Genomic DNA, 9844 nt, shown 5'->3' on the forward strand with positions numbered 1-9844 from the left:
ATTTGATAGTTGGAGGAAAATCAAAGAGCGATGTTACTACAAGTGTGAATTCTGTGCATGTGAGATGCGCCTAGTGAACCGATTACAAGTGTTAACGGCATGTAGTTGTTAGTACCGTGTACGATAGTTAGAATTATTGTTGGAGTGAGATTTTCATACTCATTATTCCGGTTACCAACAAGAGTGTTATCTCTGACTGCAATTGTTAACTGACGTCAACAGTGACATTTAAACTGTATTTACGACGTGCAGTTAATGAAAGTATTTGAAGTTAGTGATTTAAAACGGTTACGTATTCAACAAAAGGCATATTAGGAAATACTTTCATTCCATGAGAGAATGAAAGAGAACATTGACACTAGATATTATCAGTTGTTGACACATCGGTGAATGGAATCTTCGTTTGTTTCACAATCTCTAACTCTTGCCGCGAATGTAATTCGTCATTATACGTAAAACCTGTCCATGAGTCTACTCTTCGTTAACGAAAAGGATCTCCTATTAAAGAATTGCATTTAATTAGAAGAAGATTTAACCTTCATGAAGATTGTAGCGGTTTCGTCTGAACCTCGGCTCTACTACGATTTGCATCTACGGCGTGGGCACACACGGTCACAGCAGCAATTACACGACATATAAAAGTCCTTATCCATAGTTAATTCTTCGCAGGCAGCGTGCAGTTGACGTCAAGAGAGCAAGGACAGCGTAGATGCGAGATTACAATTTCTCTATTACGTTCTGTACTATTTGCATTTACTCCTGCGCTTCCCTTTTAAACAATATGGCGTAGTTGACAGCATTAAGAATGAAAAGCGAAAACTGAGGTCGAAATTCCGTTCCGTGAAAGCAACAGTTATTAGTTTCCTATTTGTATAAAACAAAGAAATGTGTTGTAAACAACATCACCGTAAAAATACGGCCAAAAAATAACAGAAATTGCTGTTGTTCTCAAAAAGAGCTTCGCTGACGGAGCACAAAGAATAAAGTGAGTTGGAAACAGAAAAATTTTAATTGAGGGGGAAGCTTCCGTTATTAGACACAAATATCTGTGTCACTGCGAGAAGCCGTTAGGCTCTACAGCTAAGCAAAAAAGAAGCCAGTGAGCTGTTTGGCAGTGTGCAGCCGCCTCCGAGTGCGCTCAGCGCCGTGGAGGACAGTTCGCTTTGAATAAGGTACGCCTTTGAAGTGGGAGGAACTAATTGCTGACACACTAATTGGCGCTGGACTAACGGAATGAAGTAACATCGCATTTGCGAGTTTATTCGCTTGCGCGGTACGTCTACGCGCTCGTTTTTATTTGCGGTACACTGTTTCTGTGGGCCCGAAGTACGCTATCCGCAGCGGGAAGTAGTAACACGTAAAAACGGTGCGTAACAACTGCAGGCGTTTCGCACCAACACATACGCCGATATGGGTAACAATCATTTGTGCAAGTTAACGCGTTTGTCTTTCACACTTCACAAACGAGATTCGTGACGTGGGAAGATTAATTACATTGACACAGCCAGTATGTGTGAAGGAACACAGTACATGAATAAATTACTCCCATTTTTGTGTAACGAACAACTATTCTGCTGCACTTGTAAATCCACGTTAACCCAGACATGATTCACTATTACAATACAGTTGTGCTTCGCTTTCGTTTAAGAATAATCTTCAATCGCCTTTCTATAGTGTTTCTTACTTAGTGGTTTAACGTAAACATTATTCATGGATTTTTTTGTATATACTGACTAGATATTGTTGATAGACCCTGCCGAATTTCGCTGTTCCTCGATGAGATCAAAACAGGTTGAAAAGCGAATATGTAGTGAACTAAACGCTCTTTTGCTTACGGTCATTGTTTTCATTCGTGTTTATTGCTTCACTCCTTTTCTTAACTTTGTATCCATTGATCTAACGAGTAATTTATTCGTTTCTGGAAAAACTGTTTAATGTTTATGAAATTTTATTTCCCAGTCATCAGTTTCGTGTAAAAAATTGACGTTATTTTCTGTTACATGTGTGTGTGTGTGTGTGTGTGTGTGTGTGTGTGTGTGTGTGTGTGTGTGTGTAGGGTGAATACGTATAAATATTTTTTTCATTATGACTTAATTTGGTATTCAGCGGAAGGAGAAGGTTCTATGTGAGAAGCAATTGAAACTGAGCACACATAAAGTAATCCCGTGTGAACTCGCTTAGAGTTCAAAGAAATTATGATTTCAAAGCTGTAGTGACACAGCACGAACAGTGAAAGGCAGCAGTATAGGCAAAGAAAAAGGTACTGTCTCTACATAATCCACATACATCAAAACTAAGACGCTGGCTGTTTTAAATATATAAGCAGTGTTTACGTAAAACCACTAGTCATGTAATATTTCAAGAAGCTTACTGAAGACAATTTGTTTACTATGTGAATTAGAAATGGAAGTTTTTGTAGCTGCTATTATAGCGACAAATTTGCTTGATATATACGAAACGTAAAAAAGAGGTGTTAGACGAAAGGACAGTACGTATAACGGGAAAACTGCTTGCGACTGTATGAGAGACTCGGTTGTAGTATACACGTAAAAATGTTATTGATGGAAATAACGAAATATTTTCTGTCTCAGTTACTTGATTACTTTCCTGAGGAATGTACCGAAACAAAACGACATTACAACAAAATAAAGCTTTATTGTGTGTCCAAAAATGAGCCCATCATGCGTAGCTACGAACAGCAGATTTATTTCTTTACAATATGTTACTTTCTTCCTACTTTGCAGTTCACTTAAATTTATGAAAATCTTTAGTATGATATCAGATCTGAATAGGACGTAGGTGGTAAAATTCGTTAGACAAGTGAGATAGTTAAACATCTGCCCACGGATTTTACTGTCCCGTGAGTTGCGGCCTCTGCCTCTTTCGAATCGGCTGTTATTTGATTGCTTCATTATTAGGCTTTTCCTACATTCGAAGTGGTTTCATCTACATCTACATCTACATACATACTCCGCAATCCACCGTACGGTGCGTGGCGGAGGGTACCTCGTACCACAACTAGCATCTTCTCTCCCTGTTCCACTCAAAAACAGAACGAGGGAAAAATGACTGCCTATATGCCTCTGTACGAGCCCTAATCTCTCTTATCTTGTCTTTGTGGTCCTTCCGCGAAATGTAAGTTGGCGGCAGTAAAATCGTACTGAAGTCAGCCTCAAATGCTGGTTCTCTAAATTTCCTCAGTAGCGATTCTCGAAAAGAACGCTTCCTTTCCTCTAGAGACTCCCACCCGAGTTCGTGAAGCATTTCCGTAACACTCGCGTGATGATCAAACCTACCGCTAACAAATCTAGCAGCCCGCCTCTGAACTGCTTCTATGTCCTCCCTCAATCCGACCTGATAGGGATCCCAAACGCTGGAGCAGTACTCAAGAATAGATCGTATTAGTGTTTTATAAGCGGTATCCTTTACAGATGAACCACATCTTCCCAAAATTCTACCAATGAACCGAAGACGACTATCCGCCTTCCCCACAACTGCCATTACATGCTTGTCCCACTTCATATCGCTCTGCAATGTTACGCCCAAATATTTAATCGACGTGACTGTGTCAAGCGCTACGCTACTAATGGAGTATTCAAACATTACAGGATTCTTTTTCCTATTCATCTGCATTAATTTACATTTATCTATATTTAGAGTTAGCTGCCATTCTTTACACCAATCACAAATCCTGTCAAAGTCATCTTGTATCCTCCTACAGTCACTCAACGACGACACCTTCCCGTACACCACAGCATCATCAGCAAACAGCCGCACATTGCTATCGACCCTATCCAAAAGATCATTTATGTAGATAGAAAACACAGCAGACCTACCACACTTCCCTGGGGCACTCCAGATGATACCCTCACCTCCGATCAACACTCACCATCGAGGACAACGTACTGGGTTCAATTACTTAACAAGTCTTCGAGCCACTCACATACTTGGGAACCAATCCCATATGCTCGTACCTTAGTTAGGAATCTGCAGTGGGGCGCCGGCCGCGGTGGTCTCGCGGTTCTAGGCGCTCGGTCCGGAGCTGCGCGACCGCGACGGTCGCAGGTTCGAATCCTGCCTCGGGCATGGATGTGTGTGATGTCCTTAGGTTAGTTAGGTTTAAGTAGTTCTAAGTTCTAAGGGGCTGATGACCACTGATGTTAAGTCCCATAGCGCTCAGAGCCATTTGAACCATTTTTTTGCAGTGGGGCACCGAGTCAAACGCTTTCCGGAAGTCAAGGAATATGGTTTGGAACATCGCAGACAATCGCAAGGACAGCCTTATATACATTCGCATAAAGACTTACTGACGACGCTGTTAGATGCATACAATGGATCTGGGACTAATTGCTGAAACAAAAAGGGGAAGGAAAATTAGGGCTTAACATCCATTCGACGACGGCACGATTAGAGATTAGGCGCATGCGTAGCGTGATAAAGGATGATGAAAGAAATCAGCCGTGGTATTTGCAAAGACCATCCTGGAATTCATATTAACGCCTTTAGAGGAAGCGTGAGTGGTTGCATGAGGATCTGAACCCCTTCCCATCCGCCCCTCTTTCCAAAGCCGCGCGATCTGAGGCGTCTTGTCGTGGTCCGCGCGGCTGCCCCCGTCGGAGGTTCGAGTCCTCCCTCGGGCATGGGTGTGTGTGTCGTCCTTAGCATAAGTTAAAGTTAGTTAAGTAGTGCATAAGCTTAGGGGCCGATGACCTCGGCAGTTTGGTCCGTAAGACCTTACCACAAATTTCCAAAATTTCCAAATACGAGTCTATTATTTTAACCATAGTGTCGAATCTCTCAGTAAATACCGAAAGAACTGTTGCGTTTCTGTACTCCATCACGAGAAGCATCGATAGTTCACACAGTCACAACGTGCGCTGTTTTTGATATATTACTTGTGATCGGCTCTGTGTTATTATTTTAGTGTATAACGAGAAATATACTTACTTATTATCTAATTGCGAAGTTTCCATTAACTGTAAACTTAACCTGACTGCAGTATTAATCAATATTTTTCCTTTCAGTTAACATAAATGCACTTCTTAAGGTCGACGATGCTTATTACTCAGTCGTGTTTACGTAACTAGTGAATACTCCTGCCTCTGTCTTCTAGCAGTGCAATCTTCTGAAACCGCAAACAAGCTGTGATCAGTACTGTTTCTAAATTTACAGTCTGTCCTTTGCCCTGTTTGACATATTTTGTTAATTTTCATGAGAATCTTGCTTGTTAGTTATAAGGTTTATAATTTAAGCAGCAACCAGCCACAAGTATGGTTTAAAAAGTTCATTTAACTTAAGCCATTACCGGTTTCGGATGTATTACTATTCCATTTTCAGATGGCTCTTATAAGCTTCCTTTTTTCCTGCTGGGGCTTCGTTTTGTTTTCGGTACTGTCGTGGTGTAGTGATGGATGTTTCGGTGTGACGACTTGTGTTATACATTATACAGTTAACACATATTTGCACATGGACTATGTAAGTGGTATTTAATTTCCCATAAACTGCTACTACTCACCCCATTTTATTTTTTATGGCAGCATGCACGCTCAACATTTACGAAACGTGGCCTAGCGTGGCAGGAGTAACAGAAACAATCGTACGTGCTGCACTCTCTACAGCTCTACATTGGCAATAATCTCGGAAACCGTAGCAATAGAAATTACCCATCCTACGTTTCCTTCAGCACTGTAAAACGTCACGTTGTCGAAAGGAATACCAGCGACAATAAAAATGGCAACTCTGTAATGATATGGTAGATAGCGCACCACCCAGAGAGCCGACTTATTGGTTAACTTTTCTTTAAAGCCAAACAGGCCCGTTGAGTACTGCGTCTTTCAGTAATGTGCATTTATGCTACATTTGTAATAACTACTGTTTTAGATATTTTTCTCTATTTCGTTGTCTTTTTCCATTTTCAGCACAGAGGTCGCAAGTTTTAAATAATGAGAAGTCTGCTGTACAGTTTGATGTAGATATTTTATACTTTAGATCTGATACTTCATCCTTTCTTCGTTTCCTGTTCAGAAACGCTGTGCAAAGACAGTACAACTTGAAAACAGTGTGAGAGTGCACAGACTAAATGTACCTAACGTTGTGTTAGATGTGATCCCTTAACAAAAAGATACAATTATGTAACTCCTTATATTATGCGAGGAATTCAAGCATTTTGAATTTATCTCTGGTCGAAGACAATAACGTAGCATCCGGGATATTTAATAACGTGATATCCTCGTTGATTTTAAAATTCTGCAGTTCAGAGGAAAATATCCGATGAGTAGCAAAGGGATCAATAGGCGACGTCTTCATATCAAAAGCAAGCGCTCAGCCATCCAAGCTATCCTCCTCTCGCCCCTCCCCAGCCACCTCCACCACCGTGTTAATAAGTGTCCACGGATCAGCACACTTTTCGCTGAAGCACTTTCCCTACTCTGCTTTGCTCTGCTCGGAAGCTGTCCTACCAGCTGAAAGCCGGCAGGTCTTCAGACCTGTTCAGTCCAAAGCGTAAAGAAAGTCAAAGGACACTTTCATCAGATGGGGGCGTAGCTCAGATGGTAGAGCGCTCGCTTAGCATGTGAGAGGTACCGGGATCGATACCCGGCGCCTCCAGGTACCTGTTTTCCTTAAGCAACACGTCCTCAATTTATGATGTGCTTCCTCTTGTCGTAGAACACGTCAGCCGCATTTGAAAACTAGTGTTTGAAGATATTTTTATTCCCAGTAGTGAGCAGCAAATACTTCAGAGTATTCACCGTAAACAGTATGCAAGAGGATCTTTAAAAGTTTGAGCGACACTCCTATGATCATTCGTTGGTAAAGACGGCAGTTAAGTAGTTCACCGCGATAAAGTAGCCGGGCCAAATATCTCACGAAATAATCGTCAAACGAAAAAACTACAAAGAACGAAATTTGTCTAGCTTGAAGGGGGAAACCAAATGGCGCTATGGTTGGCTCGATAGATGGCGCTGCCATAGGTCAAACGGATATCAACTGCGTTTTTTTAATGTAGGAACCCCCATTTTTTATTACATATTCGTGTAGTGCGTAAAGAAATATGAATGTTTTAGATGGACCACTTTTTTCGCTTTGTGATAGATGGCGCTGTAATAGTCACAAACGTAAGGCTCAATTTTAGAGCCGGTCGCGGTGGTCTAGCGGTTCTAGGCGCTCAGTCCGGAACCGCGCGACTGCTACGGTCACAGGTTCGAATCCTGCCTCGGGCATGGATGTGTGTAATGTCCTTAGGTTAGTTAGGTTTAAGTAGTTCTAAGTTCTAGGGGACTGACGACCACAGATGTTAAGTCCCATAGTGCTCAGAGCCATTTGAACCATTTGAACCAATTTTAGACGAACAGTTGGTAACAGGTAGGTTTTTTAAAATAAAATACGGAGCGTAGGTACGTTTGAACATTTTATTTCGGTTGTTCCAATGTGATACATGTACCTTTGTGAACTTATAATTTCTGAGAACGCATGCTGTTACAGCGTGATTATCTATAAATACCACATTAATGCAATAAATTATAAAAACGATGTCAACCTCAATGCATTTGGCAATACGTGTAACGACATTCCTCTCAACAGCGAGTAGTTCGCCTTCCGTAATGTTCGACAATGCGCTGACGCATGTTGTCAGCCGTTGTCGTTGTATCACGATAGCAAATATCCTTCAACTTTCCCCACAGAAAAAAATCCACATGTCATGAAATATGCTATTCAATAGGTCTACCGCTTCAACCGCACGCGAGCTATGTGCCGGACATACATCATGTCGGAAGTACATCGCCATTCTGTCATGCAGTGAAACATCTTGTAGTAACATCGGTAGAACATTGCGTGGGAAATCAGCATACATTGCACCATTTAGATTGCCATCGATAAAATGGGGGCCAATTATCCTTCCTCCCATAATGCCGCACCATACATTAACCGCTAAGGTCGCTGATGTTCCACTTGTCGCAGCCATCGTGGATTTTCCGTTGCCCAATAGTGCATATTATGCCGGTTTACGTTACCGCTGTTGGTGAATGACGCTTCGTCGCTAAATACAACGCGTGGAAAAAAAATCTGTCATCGACCCGTAATTTCTCTTGTGACCATTGGCAGAATTGTACACGACGTTCAAAGTCGTCGCCATGCAATTCCTGGTGCATAGAAATATGGTACGGGTGCAATCGATATTGATGTAGCATTCTCAACGCCGACATTTTTGAGATTCCCGACGTACTTGGGCATCATATTTTGTTGCAGGTCGTGGTTGACGTTTCACATGTTGCTGAACACCTCGTGTTTCCTTAAATAACTATCCGGCCAACGGACCGGACACTTGGATGATGATGTCCAGGATACCGAGCAGCACACGCCCGTTGGGCATTTTGATCACAATAGCCATACATCAACACGATTTTGACCTTTTCTGCAATTGGTAAACGGTCCATTGTAACACGGGTAATGTATCACGAAGCAAATACCGTCCGCACTGGCGGAATGTTACGTGATACCACGTACTTAAACGTTTGTGACTATTACAGCGCCATCTATCGGAAAGCGAAAAAACTGGTCCAACTAAAACATTCATATTTCTTTACGTACTACACGAATATGTAATAAAAATGGGGGTTCATATTTAAAAAAAAAACGCAGTTGATATCCGTTTGACCTATGGCAGCGCCATCTAGCGGGCCAACCGTACCGCCATCTGGTTTCCCCCTTCAAGCTAGATGAGTTTCGTTCTGTGTGGGTTTTTCGTTTGATGCTTATTTCGTGAGATATTTGGCCCGGTCACTATCAATGGACCACCCTGTATGAAAGCTGTCTGAAAATCAGTTACGTCTAATATGTGGACGTAATATTCCCAATAATGTCAGAAGATTCATCGGTTCCTAAACCGCTTCGCTGATGATAGTTACGTTCTTCGTATTACTTACTTCGAGTGATGTACATACTGGAATTTTCCGGGCAAATAGATAAGATTTTGAAACTTCCTGGCGGATTACAACTGTGTGCCCGACCGAGACTCGAACTCGGGACTTTTGCCTTTCGCGGGCAAGTGCTCTAGCATCTGAGCTACCGAAGCACGACTCAAGGCCGGTACTCACAGCTTTACTTCTGCCAGTATCTCGTCTCCTACCTTCCAAACTTTACAGAAGCTCTCCTGCGAACCTTGCAGAACTAGCACTCCTGAAAGAAAGGATACTGCGGAGACATGGCTTAGCCACAGCCTGGGGGATTCTGGAGATAAGATTTTACTTGCGAGCAGAGTGCGTACAGCAATGCGTATTTGAGGTACTAACGGTCTTAGTATACGCCGAATGTCGTCAAGTGTAGCTGCGAAATCTCTCCACTTGTAGGATATGTTACAGCATAAATTGCTTGCGATGGTGTGCTCACACCAGGTGGAAACAATCAATTCTGGAAACAGTTGTTTGGTTCCCGGTAGAAACTCACCATTAAGTTACCACATGCAGAAGACTGCTGTATGGCACCCATGAAACGAAGAAACGCTGTACAACATGAAATGTAAAGTAATAGATTGACACTCACATATGAACTGTCCTAACGTCGTGAGGCGGTTTGAGTCACAACATAAGCTTATTTCACGTGAAACTGAAGATTGCACCAGCTCTACGGAAGTCTCCTGTTAGAAGATTTCCAGTATTCAACGGAAACGGTTCTCTCGGTATTCCAGACTAATTCCAAGAAGACATAAAAACATTTCATACAATAGAATGTACAGCCACTGTCAGTAGATACCCCGCATAGTAACTAAATAAGTGGCAGGCGGAGGCACTGTATCGCAGATGGTTTCTGTAGCTGTGTGTTTGACGACCTGAACTCATATCTAGGT

The 9844-nt window shown here is 42.1% G+C and overlaps 1 non-coding gene across 1 annotated transcript; it reads left to right on the forward strand.

Moving 5' to 3' along the window:
• The first annotated feature begins 6533 nt into the window (after positions 1–6533).
• On the forward strand, positions 6534–6606 carry Trnaa-agc. The gene has a single exon. It is a non-coding gene; the product is annotated as a tRNA-Ala (tRNA).
• Positions 6607–9844: the final 3238 nt, after the last annotated feature.

The sequence above is a fragment of the Schistocerca piceifrons genome, chromosome 1 (assembly GCF_021461385.2).
Source record: "Schistocerca piceifrons isolate TAMUIC-IGC-003096 chromosome 1, iqSchPice1.1, whole genome shotgun sequence".
Lineage (NCBI taxonomy): Eukaryota > Metazoa > Arthropoda > Insecta > Orthoptera > Acrididae > Schistocerca > Schistocerca piceifrons.